Source organism: Pleurodeles waltl, chromosome 9, assembly GCF_031143425.1.
Source record: "Pleurodeles waltl isolate 20211129_DDA chromosome 9, aPleWal1.hap1.20221129, whole genome shotgun sequence".
In the NCBI taxonomy this organism is placed as follows: Eukaryota; Metazoa; Chordata; class Amphibia; order Caudata; family Salamandridae; genus Pleurodeles; species Pleurodeles waltl.
In genome coordinates this window covers 1,015,590,561-1,015,608,562 of record NC_090448.1, presented here as the reverse complement: position 1 = coordinate 1,015,608,562, position 18,002 = coordinate 1,015,590,561, and positions in this window count along the sequence as shown.

Genomic DNA, 18,002 nt, shown 5'->3' with positions numbered 1-18,002 from the left:
CAGTCATAATCCAGAAACATATAGGGCCTCATTACAACATTGGTGGTAAAAGCCGCTTACCGCCGTGCAGAAGACCACCAAAACACCGCCGCGGCCGCGGGAATTCCGCCACAGCTATTATGACACACATCTCGGAATCCGCCGAAATTCAGACACCCACACAAGACCGCCACACCAAAGGTCAGTGATAAACTGGCGAAAACAAAACCTCCACCGTCACGCCAACAGAAACACGCCCATGCTATCACGACCCATGAATCCACACGGCGGTCTTTCAACCGCGGTATTCAATTGGCGGTACACACTGCAGCGCTCAAAATACACACACATTGCCACATTGGACAATTCAAAATACACACACCTGATACACATACACACACCACTCCCACACACCCAATACTATATAAAACACACACCCACATCACCCACAAACCCCTACGACCATAATTCGCGAACGAAGTCCAGATAGGCAGAGAGCACAGCAACTGAGAACCCCACCACACAGAGGCACACAACACCATCACCCATACAACATTACACGCACAAAACACCACACACCACTACACATCAACACACACATCAACACTTACAGCACCCCACACATCACCCACACCACCCCATGTCACGCCAAAGACACCCCCGGTTTTCCGAGGAGGAGCTCAGGGTCATGGTGGAGGAAATCCTACGGGTAGAGGCACAGCTATTTGGCTCACAGGTGCAGCATACATCCATAGCCATAGCCAGGAAGATGGAGCTATGGCAAAGAATCGTCGACAGGGTCAATGCTGTGGGACAGCATACAAGAAATCGGGAGGACATCAGGAAGAGGTGGAACGACCTACAGGGGAAGGTGTGTTCTGTGGTCTCCAGGCACAACATTGCGGTACGGCGGACTGGCGGCGGACCCCCACCTCCTCCCCCACAACTAACAACATGGGAGGAGCAAGTCTTGACCATCATGCATCCAGAGAGCCTCGGAGGAGTCGGTGGAGTTATGGACACTGGTAAGTTAAATCTCAACTATCATATCCCCCACCCTACCTGCATGCCATCACACACCCCCACCCTCACCCCCTCCCCTATCACTCCAACTCCTCACTAATGTACTAAGAACACAAACCACACATCCCAACACGAAGCCCTGCATGACACAACTAAGCATGGTCACCCCTCACCAAAGCATGCTCACTGCACATACCCATAACAACCCCCTAACCATCATCACACAAACCCCCACACAGGAATGCTTGCACTGGGGTACACAAACACCCACCCATTGCACACCATGACACACACACATGCACTAATCATGCTCTTATACCCCTGCAGGACCACTACAGAACGTCACCACACAGGAGGGTCCAGACAACTCCACTCCACCCACAGAAGAGGCCCACAGTGACGACAGCAGCTCTGCCCTACTGGATCCTGATAACCAGCCCGGACAGTCGGTTCCCCTTGCACAGGCACAGCCCAACACTGACCTTCCACCCTCTGGTAACTCCAGCACAGCACCCACCCAGCGGGCCCATACCTCCGTACCCAGGACACGTCAATCAGCGGTGTGTCCACCACTACAGGGAACCCAGGATAACCCACCACCCCAACAACAACAGGGACATGGGGGCAGTGGTAGTGGGCACATGGTCCAGGGGACGGAGGCACAGGAACACAGGGGAACTGGGAGGGCTGCTGTGCGACAGGGGGCGGACAGACCAAGGGAACCCACTCTCCAAGAGGCCCTCTCCTCGATGATGGCGACGGTCCTGGCCAAGTTTCAGGAGACCCAGCGCCTGCAGGAGGAGCAGTATTTGGGGTTCAGGGAGGAGCTCAGAACCATCAGCTCCACCCTGGGCACCATCGTAGGGGTGCTGAAGGACATACAAAAAACCATGAGGGACACCGTGGCACTCCAAGGGGCCCCTGACTCTAGCATGGACGATGAACTACCCACCACCTCCGCCGGCACTAGTGGACAGGATGCCCCGCCACAGGACCACCACACCAGCACCCCACCCCCTGCAGACGGACAACCACCCCGCAAGCGGTCCCTGAGATCCAGGAACAGGACAGAGCACGATGGCAAAACCCCCGCCAGGAAATGAGACCACCCTGATTGTCCTCCCACTGTCTCACTTTGTTACCCTGTCCAGATTGGAACTGCCCCAGCTCCACTTCCTATGCCCATATGGGCAGTGCACCTGTGTGACTGATGGACTGGACTCTGACATGGACATTCCTCCACTGTCCCCCATCACCATATTACTATCCCCCTCCATTTTTGAGCACTGAAATAAACACCCTTGAACCACAAAACAATCTGGAGTCAGTCTGTGATTTGGTAAATATGAATAATCAATGACAGTGTCAACATGCGTTTCCAATTGTTAAGCCAACATACCTATGTCACACATCACAAGTCCTTGAAGGATGCAAGCAGATGACACGCATTGCTAACCACACCTGTGAAACTGTAATGGAAAGGTACAACTCAGTGACCAAATAATGCTATGAACTGACAGACAGGATAGAGGTAGAAGTGTGAAAGTGAATGTAATGGTAAAAAGAAAACTGTTCTCAACTGTTTGTCACTGGAAATATGACTGTATGACTGACTCCCTGTTGTCTATGTCTTCTTCCTCAGCGTCATCCTCATCACTGTCCACAGGCTCCACAGCTGCCACAACACCGCCATCTAGACCATCCTCCTGCAGAAAAGGCACCTGGCGTCGCAAAGCAAGATTGTGAAGCATCGAGCAGGCGATGATGATCTGGCACACCTTCTTCGGTGAGTACAATACGGAACCACCTGTCATATGCAGACACCTGAACCTGGCCTTCAGGAGGCCGAAGGTGCGTTCGATCACCCTCCTAGTCCGCCCATGGGCCTCATTGTAGCATTCCTCTGCCCCGGTCCTGGGATTCCTCACTGGGGTCAATAGCCATGACAGGTTGGGGTAACCAGAGTCCCCCAGTAGCCACACCCGGTGCCTCTGGAGTTGACCCATCATATAAGGGATGCTGCTATTCTGCAGGATGTAGGTGTCATGCACTGAGCCAGGGAACATAGCATTTACCTGGGAGATGTACTGGTCTGCCAAACATACCATCTGTACATTCATCGAATGATAACTCTTCCGGTTCCTGTACACCTGTTCACTCCTGTGGGGGGGGACCAGGGCTACATGGGTCCCATCAATAGCACCTATGATGTTGGGGATATGTCCAATGGCATAGAAGTCTCCTTTCACTGTAGCCAAATCCTCCACCTGAGGGAAAACGATGTAGCTCCTTACGTGTTTTAGCAGGGCAGACAACACTCTGGACAACATGTTGGAAAACATAGGTTGGGACATCCCTGATGCCATGGCCACTGTTTTCTGAAACGATCTACTTGCAAGGAAATGGAGCACTGACAGCACCTGCACTTGAGGGGGGATTCCTGTGGGATGGCGGATTGGTGACATCAGGTCTGGCTCCAACTGGGTACATAGTTCCTGGATAGTGGCACGGTCAAACCTGTAGGTGATGAGTAAATGTCACTCCTCCATTGTCAACAGGTCCACCAGCGGTCGGTACACCGGAGGATTCCGCCATCTTCTGAAATGCCCAAGCTGACAGTGCCTAGGAAGGACAACAGCGCCCACAGAGTCAACAAAATCCCAGGTATGTACCCACAGATACACAGAACACGACAGCAAAGATAAATATCTTCCTGTATGTGTGTCGAGTGTAGGCCTAGGTATGTGTGACGCAGTTGCAAATAAAGCCATGTGGGCCCCTGAAATGGCGGCTGTCTGACCTGTAAATTGGGACAATGGGATGTGAGGTAACTGCGCTGGCGTTGTAAACCGTCGCGGTAGGCGGTCGTAGACTGCGGCGCAATGCTGCACTGGTTAACATTGGACCCTATGGGTCCCAGGAGCCAATGGCGATGTACGGCGGCGGTGATGATTCGCACCGCCGCGGACGTCACCGCCGTGGACTTGAACGCCATTTTCTCTCTGTTCAATCACTTGATACCTGATCTTCGACATGGGAGGACCTACACTTCAAGTGTTGCTGTGACCTCGGTCTGGAAGAGACAATGGCTGCTGCGTCTGGGGAAAGGGCCCCTGCCTTCACTGCTCAGGAGTTGGAGAAGCTCGTGGACGGGGTCCTCCCCCAGTACACGCTACTCTACGGTCCTCCAGACCAGCAGGTAAGTACACAGGGAGCACGTTGTATGGACTATGCCTGGGTGGAGAGTGCTGGTTCTAAGAGGGAAGGGGGCAGAGTGCAGTGAACATGAAGGACTGTGAATGCATGTGCCACATGGCAAGGGCAGGGATGTGGGCCACTCACTTCGACGGTGCTCTTGCTAATGACTTCTCTTCTTCCCCTGTGCATGTCATGTAGGTCAGCGCCCACCAGAAGAAGGACATTTGTCGTGCCATCGCCAAGGAGGTCCGGACCCTGGGGGTCCACCAGAGATGGGGCACCCACTGCCGTAAAAGATGGGAGGACATTCGCCGCTGGAGCAAGAAGACGGCGGAGGCTCAGCTGGGGATGGCCTCCCAACGTGGGAGGGGTGCCCGTCGCCCCATGACCCCCCTGATGTTCCGGATCCTGTCGGTGGCCTATCCTGAGTTGGATGGGCGCTTGAGGGCATCACAGCACACACAAGGGGGTGAGTACAGCCTCATTCTGGGGACTTTGCGCGCAGTTGAGGGGTCTGGGTGGGGGAGGAGGGCTCTGTGGTTCCCTAGGCCAGGGCGACTTCCATAGGCTAGGCCCCTCCGTAATGCAGGCCATGTGGCACTCCACCCCACTGCAGTAGAGTGACAAGTACAGGTATACATGCCCCTGTGGCATCCATGTGTGCAGATGTCCACCATAGCGATGTAGGCCATATCCTAGGAATTGCATCTGTAGAGGCCAGGAGCACAGCATAGTTCAGGGGGCTGCTGTGTCTGTATTGTCCGCCAAAGGTAGCGGTAAGCCATGCACTCAACCTGTCTTTCTTCTGTCGTCCCCGCCCTTTCTCTGCTCTCCCTGTTCTTTTGTGCATCAGCATCATCAGGCGGAGGTACAGTGGCACCGGAGCACGAGGGAGCTGCATCCCACATGGCCATGGAGGGCCACACCATGGACTCAGAATGCACCATTGGGACGGAGGGCGAGGGGAGCTTCATGTCGGTCAGCGGATCACCATCCAGCGACACGGACTCTTCCGCCGATGGGAGCTCCCTTGTGGTGGCAGCACCATCTGTGCCCCACACTTCTACAGGTACAGCCGCCACCTCCCCTGCCAGCACCGCCCTCCCAGCAACCCCTCAGAGTTCGCCCCGTGCCCGCTCACCCAGGAGGGTGGGCATCACCTTCGCCCCAGACACCTCAGCCCCTGCCCCTGTCACCCCTGCTGCCCTCAGTGAGTAGGCCATTGACCTCCTCAGGTCACTCACTGTTGGGCAGTCTACCATTGTGAATGTCATCCAGGGTATAGAAAGGGAGTTGCAACATGGTAATGCATTCCTGGAGAGTATTCATTCTGGTCAGGCTGCCCTTCATCGAACCCTGCAATCTCTGGCCTCAGCACTGATGGCAGCCATTGTCCCTGTATCTAGCCTCCCCCCTCCAACTTCCTCCACCCAGACCCAATCCCCTGTACCCCAGCCCATCCCAAGCACACCATCAGACCAGTATGCACACACCTCAACACCCAAAAGTAGCTCAGGCAAACATAGGCACCACACATCCCACAGGCACTCACACAAGCATCACCCACATACAGACACAGCAACATCCACTGCCTCCACTGTGTCCCCCTCCTCATCGTCTCCCTCCTCCCTCCCAGTGTCGTCTACACTCTCACCTGCATGCACTACATCTACAGGCACTAGGACTCGCACCAGAACACCCAGCACCACACCCCGCTCACCTGCACTCACCACCCCCACTACCATTTACACGTCCCCTGTGTCCTCTCCCAGTGTGTCTGTGACACCCCCTCCCACAGTACACAAACGCGGGCACCCACACACCCAACATCCATCCACCTCACGACAGCCTCCAATACCTGCACCTGCACCCAAAACACCTAAAGTGACACCTCCTACAACCACCTCCTCTTCCTCCACTCCCAGACCCCCTCCAGCTACCCATGCCAGTGTTCGTCAGAAACTCTCCCTCAGCAACGTTGACCTCTTTGCCCCATCCCCACCCCTCCAATTCATAAGTCCCGTAGTAGCGCCTCAGCCAAAAAGACTCCAGTACCCATGGTGCGTGTTACAGGTGTGTGGAGTGCACCAGCCACCAGGGCAGGCAGTGTGACACGGAGCCAAAGCACTGCCAGTCCACCCCCTGTAAAGCATCTCAAGTTGGAAAGTGGCCGACGGGACAGGGTGAAGACTCCTGGCGGCAAAAGTGCTCACAAGGGTCCCAGGAGGATTGCAGAGTCAGCTGTGACTCCTCCAAAGGAGGTGAAGGGCCAGAAGAAGTCTGCACAGTCTGGTGAGAGCAGCACTGCGGAGAAGGGTGCCATCCTCCCTAGGGGCCGGACGACACCGCCAGCACCGTCGTCACTGGTCAGGAGACCACCGCCGGAGTCAGTGCCCAGGAGGGCAGGAGTATCGTCACTGGTCAGGAGACCACCGCCGGAGTCAGTGCCCAGGACGGCAGGAGTATCGTCACTGGTCAGGAGACCACCGCCGAGTCAGTGCCCAGGAGGGCAGGGGTATCGTCACTGGTCAGGAGACCACCGCCGGAGTCAGTGCCCAAGAGGGCCCCGGCTGCCACAGCCCCGCTGGGCAATGAGGGACCGTCATGCCACACACCAATGCAAAGATCAGAGACCGCCATGGCAAAGCACCGCTGAACAAGGGAATCACCGCCATGGTGAAGATCGCTGAACAGATCAGAGAACACCATGGCAAAGCACCGCTGAACAAGGGAATCACCGCCATGGTGAAGACCGCTGAACAAGGCAAAGCACCGCTGGACAGGGCAGAGAACCGCTGAACAGATCAGAGACCGCCATGGCAAAGCACCGCTGAACAAGGGAATCACCGCCATAGTGAAGACCGCTGAACAGGGCAAAGCACCGCTGCACAGGGCAGAGAACCGCTGAACAGATCAAAGACCGCCATGGCAAAGCACCGCTGAACAAGGGAATCACCGCCATGGTGAAGACCGCTGAACAGGGCAAAGCACCGCTGCACAGGGCAGAGAACCGCTGAACAGATCAGAGACCGCCATGGCAAAGCACCGCTGAACAAGGGAATCACCGCCATGGTGAAGACCGCTGAACAAGGCAAAGCACCGCTGCACAGGGCAGAGAACCGCTGAACAGATCAGAGACCGCCATTCCAAAGCAACGCTGAACAAGGGAATCCCCGCAACATCAAGCATCGTTATCACATGTACAGCTGGGACTGTGACGGAACAAGAAACGTCACGGGGAGCCTAATGCAGTATGGGCACTATTCCCCCTCCAGAACCAGTGGAAACTGTTATCCACTTGAGAGACTGTGGCTTTGCACTCCCCAGGATATGGCAGTGGGCAGCCGACCCACTGTAGAGACTTGAGAGACTGTGGCTTTGCACTCCCCAGGATATGGCAGTGGGCATGGAGTCCCGTCGTGGATCTGGCGTGGTGCTGTAATCCGGCTGAGGTGTCCCCCCCTTCCCTTCCCCCTGAGGTGCCTGTTGTATTTCTATCTGATGCCCCAGCAGTGTTCTCTCCGTTTGTGGACAGGTATCTATTGTGGGCCTCACCCATGCATTTTTGGACCAGTGGTGCACGGACATTGATATGTGCATACCTGCACTGCTTCTCGTAATGTATATACTTTTGAATGTGTATATATATATCTCTGTATATATTTGGTAACTGTATTTTGATACATTACAAATTTTGAACTGATTTCCTTTTGTGTTTGCATTCTTCTGGGGGGGTTGTGGGTTGTTACTGTGATGTTTTGACATGCATTGGTTTGTGTCAGTCAGTCACAAAACTTTATTCGGCAAATGCCATAAAAGTACAGACAAAAACACAAATACCACACAATAATTACGTTACAGTAAATAGATAGAAGAATAAAATAGTACCATATCTAAAACATTACGTAAACATCCGGTCTAAAATCCCATAAAATAAACAAATAAAACTCATAACATAAGGAAAATCACAATAACAGAATACAAAAATTAACTTACAATATTAACTATACATACATATACATTTAAAATGAAATGAGCCTTTTCCTAATACTTAAAGAAGCTGTAACAAAATCTAATACAAAATGACAAATTTGCCTATCTGGCAATCTCTGAAAATATATTAAAGCTTCCTTGTAATGGATGGGTCTAACAAAACGTAAAGTGGGTAAAATGCAAACCCCTCATTGGTGTGTGTGTTGTAGTGGGTGAGGGTCGGGGTGGGGGTGGGGTGTTGCGTGTGTGTCCCCCTGACTTTTGCCTCCCCACTCCCCTATGTTGTAGGTGCAGTACTCACCGTTGTCGTCGCCGCCGCCATTGCTGGTGTTCGTAAATGAGCAGGAAGACAAGGGCAGGTAGGAATTGTAATTCCGGCTCCATGGTGTCCTCCTTCCTTGTGGGATGTGTAGAAGGTGAGCGTTTTCCCATTGCAACAGCTGTTTCCGCCGTGTTTTTATCCACGGTGAATCCGCCCCGGAAATGGTGGCGGATTGGCGGGTTGTGATACTGTGGGCGGTACATTGTCTGCCGCCTGTCTGTTGGCGGTGACCGCCGCGCTGCTTGTCTGTACCGCCGTGGCGGGTGGTGTGTTATAGTGGCTGTCTATGTTGGCGGTTTCCGCCACGGTCATAATTCAATTTTTTTTCCGCCGGCCTGTTTGCGGTATTACCGCACCTTTAACACCGTCCGCCAGGGTTGTAATGAGGGCCATAATGTTTGTGTAAGTGTCCAGTAACATGTTGATTGCTTGCACCAAAACTGACATGTCCAGTACAAATGTACAACACTAATGTATGCATTATAAAAATAGCTAAAAAATAACACCTGTGCTTGTCACTGCCACAAATGAGAGTAAGTGCATGGCACACACATTAGCAGAAATAACATCATTGTTTTATATGTTAATGAGAGAAGTCTCTCATAAATTTAAAATAGTAGCACAATAAACAACAAAGGTGCAAAGCCTAAATGTACCAAATCTGAGTTGCACAGCAAGAACTTACCTCCTATTCACACTGCCAAAATAAACCCCATCTGGAGGGGTCATCTTTAGGGCAGAGGGCAGGCACCTCAGTGATGTTATTTTTGGGGGTCCTTGGATGTAGGATGAGTGGGTTTGGATTTGGGAGGAGTGGTTTTGGTTTTGGAAGGTTTGGCTTTGGGTTTCGAAGGGGTGGCTTAGGGGTTGGAAGTTGTGGTTGGGATGTGGAAGGAGTGGGTTGGGGAGTGGAAGGGGTAGCAAGACTTTGGGGATGGTTTAAAATTTGTGAGGGGTGGCTCAGGATGACAAATGGGTCAGGGCCAGGGCAAACATAATGTCTTCTTTAGGAAAATAGGTAGGGTATTCGAGAGGGAGTTGGAGTTGGGAGGTAGAGGGAGTAGCAGTGTTTGATGTACATGGGTCTGGTGTAAGTGGTGTATGTTTTGCTTTGTGTTTTTTACTGGGTGTCTGTTGTGTGAGTCAGTGTGGGCATTTGTGAACAGTAAGTATGTGTGTGGATGGGGGTGCTGTGGAGGTTTTGGGTGTGGTTGTGGTGCCTGTGAATCTGCTGGTCCATGTGTGTGTCATGGTGGGTGTGGTGCCTGTTGGTGTGATGGTGGGTGAGAATGTTTGTGTCATAGTGGGTGTGATGTCTGCAGGTGTGGTAGCGGTAGGTGTACATGTTTGTGTTGTGGTAGGTGTGGTGTCTGCGGATGTGCTGGTAGAAGGTGTGGATGTATGTGTCATGGTGGGTGTGGTGTCTCTGGCTATGATGGTGGTGGGGTGTGTGGTGTCTGCACGGTTGTGTGAATGTCTGTGTTTCTTGCTTTATTTAGGTTTATGTGAGGATGTGCTGCTTTTGTGTTTTTGAGTGGGTGCATACAAAGGAATATGTGTGATTTGGGGAGGGCTGGGAAGATGGATTTGGGAAGGGGTGGGAGTTGACTCAGGAGATTGGGATGGGTGGGAGGCTGCAGTCACTGAGGAGGCCAGACCTGGGAGTGACCTCTGTAGGCCATACATGGCACTTTGAATGTCATCCAGATAGGCTAGCATCTGTGTCATCTGACTACTAAGCTCCTTGATGGCATTCAGTACTTAAGGGGTGGCTACGGCCAACTGGGAGGAGCAAGTAGGAGGTTGTAGATGGAAATGTGGATGGCGGACAATGATGCAGGTGGAATTGTTGCACTATGGTCTCTCACCACTAGGGGCTGGTCATCTGGGAGGCCTCCGAAGATGATGTTGAGTTGCTCATGGCACCGCTCCTGTCCACACGCCCTCCGTGGCACTGGGTCCCTTGGTGTCAGTGGTGTCTGCACCGGAACCACAGCACCCAGCTTCTTCTCCTCCAACATAGCCACTGTCACCTTCACCTTTCCCAGATGATGCTGAAAAGACAGATACAACAGTTTGAGTATATCTGTGCAAATAAAATTGAACAAGAACTTTGCTCAAAAAACATTTGCCAAGTCTTCCTATTAAACCAACTTCAAGGTGCTCAAACTTCTTTATCATCAGTATATCATGCATTTAGGGAAGGATTCCACAAACCATTTGCTCCATGCAAGCTCCCATATAATGTATGGGGCTTATTTACAAGCCCTTGTGTGCCACCAGAATGTCACTTTTATGACGTCTGGTGGCACACACTGCAGATCCATATCCTCACCATATGTGGCTTTTCATGGCCTTGTAGATATGGGGCCCCATTTGCGAGGTTTTGGCGCACAGCAGCGCAACAAGAAATGCGTCAAACGCCTACACCTCCCCATGGGAGGTACAATGAGGAGAAATAACATTATTTCTCCTTGTTTTTTCTTTTTCTATGTGTGCTGAATTCGGCATCATACATAGAAAGAGGAATACACCCCCAATGATTGTTTTTGTACAGGAAGGTGTCCCTTCATGCACAAAAAATCATCCCTACAATGTAGGCACACTTTCACCATGGTGCAAGGCTGCCTGTGTTGGCAGTTGGCAAGCCAATGTGCACCAGTGCACGGGGAAAGGACAGGAATGAACCATATCTCTTAGTTACATCGCATCCCTGCCCTTTCCTTTTGACACTGGCAGCACAGCAGACCTACTTGAAGCACTGGCATGCTCCAAACATCATAAATGAGACCATATGTCTTTTGTCTCTTATTCACTTTTCATAATCTGCATGGTAAATGGCTCCAACAGCATAAGTGAATACATGGGCCTAGACACATTCCTAACCTACTTCACTACAGAGCAAAAACATTTCCACATTTCCAAAAAGAGTCTCCGACATCTATGTGATGTAACCTTCCATCTGCAATTGTCCTTTTAAGAATCACTTTTATCACCATCATTGCTTTTCTCACCCCTACCTAACTAAGGACACTTGAATATTATCTGGAGTACGTGTAACACTGTCACCAATGTGGACACATTCCAGTCTCTTTCAATCAATACAGTTTGGCATAAAGAATCATGTTGATTTACACAGACTGGCTTAAATGCAAATTTGGGAATGACTAAGGCTTCATGTCAATCTGCTACTGTCTACATAAATTGACTTGAATCTTGCTGTTGAACAGATTTGTAACATATTTCAGATAAGCAATTATGCCATTGTATACCTGTTTCCAGTCCTTTTGGAACAGATGCTCATGACCCTATTGTCACTGTACCAACTTACCAATGTAAACATCAACTGTATCATAAGTGCTTACTGTGTCACGTCACCAGTAACTGGGCCAACATTATCTACTCACATTTCTGATGGAGCATCACACCCGACCCCATCCTCATACAGGGCATTTTTGGTACAGATGTCCCTCATAACAGAGAAAATGCAGGTAGCCCTTTTTTGCATGCAGCCATGTGTCTTCTCAAAAAAGTACTTTGTTTGTGATGAGGAATCTATTGACAACCTTTAGAACAAAACAATTCACCAAGCACAGCATCAGACACCGCCTGAAAAACTTAAAACTCCAGAAATCCTTTTCTGTGTTGGACATGTGTCAACCAACATGTTGATGCCAAACAGCATTGCTGTAAATTAAAAAGGTTAAATAACAAGCATGACTACAAATAATAACTCACCCCCTTGATGCTGGTGTTGGGCCATCAACAGGCCATCGAGCTCCAGGTAGGTGACAACAAGGATGCAGGCCATTAGGAGGATCAGGGTGCAGTGAACATGCTTGCCACATTGGGAGGCCTGGCCGGCTGGACTTGGATTGACTTTCTGGTCCAGCATTGGAGGCCCTCCCACCTCTTCCTGCAGTGCATGCTGCACCACTTACAGACCGGAAGGGTAGACACCTTCTTGGCGATGGCCTTCCATATGTCCTGCTTTTGATGGGCATTGACCTGTATGGATGAGAAAAAATAACAGCAAAAAAAGTTTTGTGTGATTTTTTTTGTCTGTAGTCGTGTGACATAATTTGGTGTATCCCGCACATGCATTCCCAAACCAGTCAGTACACATTATTTTCAAACATTTAAAATGTTCTCCTAGGAAATACTACTTTGCAGTGATCTGTGGAGTACCTCAACATTTTCTATATCCTCATGTTACCAATCCAGGCTACAAACATCATCTATGCCAGGTCTAGAAAACCTTTCTAGCCCTGGCATAGAGACCCACTCCTGATTAGTCCTAATCATTGTGAGCTACTAAAGTCTAAACCACCTGTACATCATTTTCACATAACCCGATGTGCAGCTACATTGGCTTCATGCATAATCTTCTGAGAATCAGATACTATGGTTTGCACCACAGACAGTAACTAAGAGCAGTATGGAAGGGTTGTCATGTGTCAATTACAGCATGTGTTGGGTGATGTATGAACAAGTGTAGCAATGGGACATACTTGTATGGATGATTTAGAGCTAGTGCCATTTAGACTTACAGCACAGGAAAAACCTTTCCCCTTATGTGGCATCATGACATGTTTGAAACATACAGATACTCTTATTTCAAATAATGGGATGTGATTTCACTTGACAGAACAGCATCAGACAATTCCACAACTTTGAAGATTCTTCTTGCACTTTACATTTCACTCACTTTGGCATGGGCTGTATGTTTTAACTTATGCTAGTGATACAGTGTCCACTGGCCACTGGAATTAAGGGCCTGCAGTTTCTCCAATGAAATCTGGAACTGTGAACAACATAAACTGATAAATGAGCTTCTTCTTTTAGGTGACTTTTCATTTCAATGTACAGACATATCTAACATTGTCAAACAACATTCTGTACCCTTCTAAATCTTTCAGTTCAATACACTCCAATAAAAACACTTCACTCATGCACAAAAAGGGACAAATTAGCCTGTGTACAAAGGAGGAACAAGTTACTTTGACAAACATTTCACACTCAAACATGAACCTGTTCATCTGGGTTCCAATACAGCTGGCTGTACAGGGACAGAGACTCCCTGATGAGGATTTCCAACTCATCAGTGGAGAAGACAGGGGCCCTGTCTCCTGCTTTGCATGTCATACTGGTGCCCAGAGGTCAGTAACAGCAGCAAATGTTGAGAAGGTGTTGTTGGCTGCAGTGTTAGGATTCGAGTGAGCTTTTTTCCAGGCACCACATATGAGTACACTTCTTACGTGCTCCAAAGCAGAGATGGACATAGCCATTGACTTTCATGTGTAGCTGCTACACACGTTAGCCTATGGCAATGTTCGTTTTGAAGTGTTCTTCCTACTTTGGCCGACAGCCGTTGGATAGCCAATGTCCTGATGGCAAGGTCTGGCACCTGCCATTTTATGACATGAAGTCCTGGGCATCCACAGGGGGGGAGAAGTTGGAGTGCTTGTCCACACCTGAATTTAGGTACAACCAGGTTTATAATGCAGGGTACCAATACGGCCACCGTAGTGTTATGCTGCCTCAGGATGAATGATGTCAGAAATATGCTCCCGAAAACATTTGTGGGAACGCCCATGCGAGAAGCTGTGTATTTTCAAAATGGTGTCTACTTTGCATGCATATCTCAGATATGTACGACTCTGTTTTTACTAAAATCGGACATCTTAAAAAGTGAAACATTACTGTGTTTGACATTGATAGTGCTGCGGTATATGTTTTACGTCCATTAAAGTTAATTGTAAAAAAAATATATTATTATGTAAATGTATGGAGAAGACTGGTAGAGCCAAATCATGGTTGCCTGCTGCATGCTGCACAACATCGCCCTGCAACAGAACATTCCAATCATCACAGAGGATGTAGACTGTGAAGATCCACCAGGTGAGAATGTCAAAATACAAAATGAAGATGACAGTGGTGAAGAGGAAGGAAATGACCTACATCACGATGTCATTTACCACTTCCTCACCTGAGTGGACGTGTACCCTTGCATATTATAATATCCAATGTCAGAACAACTTGTGACATACTGAACATATCAGCCTGTGATGGAAATTTAGTAGCAATGGTCAATTCTGGAAAGTCCAAGACAACGTTGTTTATCAATCAAAGTTTCTATACATTGACTACTGTGTTTAGTAACTGTTAGAAATGGAGTCTTTGGTTGGAAGTCAGGTTACCCCCTGTCCAAGCAAGGACCCTCAGTCTAGTCAGGGTAAAGGAGAATCACACTCAGTTAAGCCCCGCTCACCACCTTGGTAGCTTGGCACGAGCAGGCAGTCTTAACTTCAGAAGCAATGTGTAAAGTATTTGTACCAACACACACAGTAATACAACGAACCACTACAAAATGACACAACACAGGTTTAGAAAAACAGGTAATATTTATCTAAACAAGACAAGCCCAAAAGGACTAAAATCCCGCATACATAAGTCAAGGTTTGAATTTTCAAAATAATACGATTCATAATCCTTAGAAAACTGTGAGAATGCAGTTGTTACACAAAGTTCTTGGTTAGCATCAAAAATAAATCTGCATGGATGAGTGTGCATCGGAAAAGGGCAGCGAAGCATTGATTCCTTACTCGCAAGTGAGGCTGTGCGTCATTTCCTTTAGCTCTTCTCCTTGGCAGAGATTCCTCTTGATCCCAGAAGTAATCTAATCTTCAGGAGTTTTGGGTCCAGTTCCTATACCCCTTTGTCCCTGCCTTTGAAGTAGGCAAACTTCAAAGGAAAGTCCTTCTTGTTTGTAAGATCTTGCCTTGTCTGGGCCAGGCCTCAGACATACACCAGGGGGTTGGAGACTGCATTGTGTGAGGGCAGGCACAGCCCTTTCAGGTGTGAGTGACCACTCCTCCCCTCCCTCCCAGCACAGTTGGCTCACCAGGCTATGCAGCCTACACCTCAGCTCCCTTTATGTCACTGTCTGAAGGAGAGGTACAAACAGCCCAACTGTCAAACTGACCCAGAAAGGGAATCATAGAATGGTTTAAGCAAGAAAATGCCTACTTTCTAAGAGTGGAATTTTTAAACCCATAATCTTAAAAAGGCATTACTAAAAAGATGTATTTTTAAATTGTGACTTCAGAGACCCTAATCTCCATATTTCGATCTGCTCCCAAAGGGAATCTCCACTTCAATAATATTTAAAGGCAGCCCCCATGTTAATCTATGAGAGAGACAGGCCTTGCACAGTGAAAACCAAATTTGGCAGTATTTCACTGTCAGGACATATAAAATGCATTAGTATATGTCCTACCTGAAACATACACTGCACCCTGCCCCTGGGGCTACCTAGGGCCTACCTCAGGGGTGCCTTACATGTAAGAAAAGGGAAGGTTTAGGCCTGGTACGTGGGTACACACAGACACTGCAGTGGCAGGTCTGAGCCATGTTTACAGGGCTACTCATATGAGTGGCACAACCAGTGCTAAAGGCCCACGAGTAGCATTTGATTTACAGGCCCTCAGCACCTCTAGTGCACTGTACTAGAGACTTACTCGTAATTCAAATATGCCAATCATGGAAAGCCAATTACACATACATTTTACATAGGAGCGCTTGCACTTTAGCACTGCATGGTAGTGGTAAAGGGCCCAGAGTAACAAAAACATAAAAAACAGAGTCCAGCACACATCAACATCCTCGTAAACCGAGGCAAAAAGTTAGGGGAGACCAAACCAAGTATGCCAAGTCTAACAATAACATAGATTTTATTTGCATGTGCTAAGTATATGTGTCCTCCTAACTGATAATTTGAGTCTTGTTTTCTCAGTGGAGCCATTAACCTTCCCTTGTCATTCTGTTTTAGGCTCTTACACCATGTCATCTTCATTTGGACATTTCAAAGTTGTGATATTTGCAGTGATATATTGTTGCTGGAAAGTACAGTGGGAACATGGGTTGATCCAGGGACAGACACCCACCTTGGATGTACAGATGCTGTACAGAGACATCTTGCACAGGGATTGAATGGAAGTTCTTGAGATTGTATCAGACCTGTTTTCTGTTGGATGTTGCCACCAAGGCAATATGTGCTGCCTAACATGCTCTAACTACTTGTATATGTCAAGCCTTGGCATAGTGATCTCCCTTCTCACTGGCTAAATCTTCCATTTGTTTTCAGTGAGTGTACGAACCTCTTGATGTGTCTCATCATAGTTGCAAGAACTGTTTTTAGCACACCAGTTAAAGGTGGTTGTAACAGTGCATCAGATATTGTCAAGGTGTACTGTAATGGTCCTGTGGCCTAACATTTTGTAACTGCCACGATGTAGACTTGGTGTTATTGACATAGGATTCCTATTGTGAGGCCTGGATGCCACAAATCAATGATATTTTGCTTATTTCATTCGGATTTTTAAATGCCCATTGATTCCATGGTGTCAGCATCAGGGAGTGTCAACCTGTTAATGGCACAGACTATTTGGGTTATATTTGGTTTGTGAAAATCAGCACTGATTTTGTCAGAGACTTGTTTCCCCACCCATATATGACACCAATACCTTATGATTGTGATTTGTCGTGTTTGAATTAAATGGGAGACATTACCTATTTGTCATATCTCAGTTTACTTTGGAACTAATTGCTCAATAGATGTAACTAAGTGGCGGTGGAAAGAAGACATGACAAAGGAAATATCACAATAAATAAAACAACAGCCTTTGTCTATGTGTCCTTTAAAATAAAACCAATGAAAAAGGCAAAAAATTGTCTATCATGGTAGATTAAAGTATAGTAGTAGAGGCAAAATTGTTTGAAGTCTATAGTACAAATTACAGCTGTCATAAAAAAAGGTAAAAGTGTCCCTCAAATAGTTCACAGCAACAAATGGTAAACACAATGGAGGAAATTAGGATCTGTGTCTCTTAGAGGTGGTGGGGGAGGTCTTGCCATCCTCTCCTGGTGGTCCGGATGACTGTCCCCTCCGGGAAAGAGGGGGTACTGATCCAGGGATTTGGTTGGGACGGGATGGGAGGAACAGTCTTCTGTTGTGGCAGGGCCTCCCTGTCTGTGGCTGACATAGGTGTATTTTGCCCAGATGTAGAATAGCCACAGACAGGGGTTGATTGTACTGGAAAAGTCCTGTACATCTGATGTTAGATGTCAAAAAGCACCCCATTCAGGGAGCTCATTTTGTTGTTGGGATTAAGTATTTCTAAAATGAGCTCCCTCTGCACCTGCTTCTTGTACTGGTGCTCAGTTACGACCTGTCCCATCACGTCTTGAGACGTTGTTATGCTCCCAAGACTTGGCCAGTGCTGGTCTGGGTGACAATGATGCCAGTGGCCTCATTTTGCTCGCCCACAGATTCCCTCCCACGACCCCTATCCCCACTACCCTGTGCTTTGGGGGCAGTATGCCCATCCTACTGGGTCCAGGCACAACTGGAGGTAGTGTTGATTATTTTCTGAACAGCAGCCAGGACTGGGGACACAAGATTGGTGCAAAGTTCCTCAGGACATAG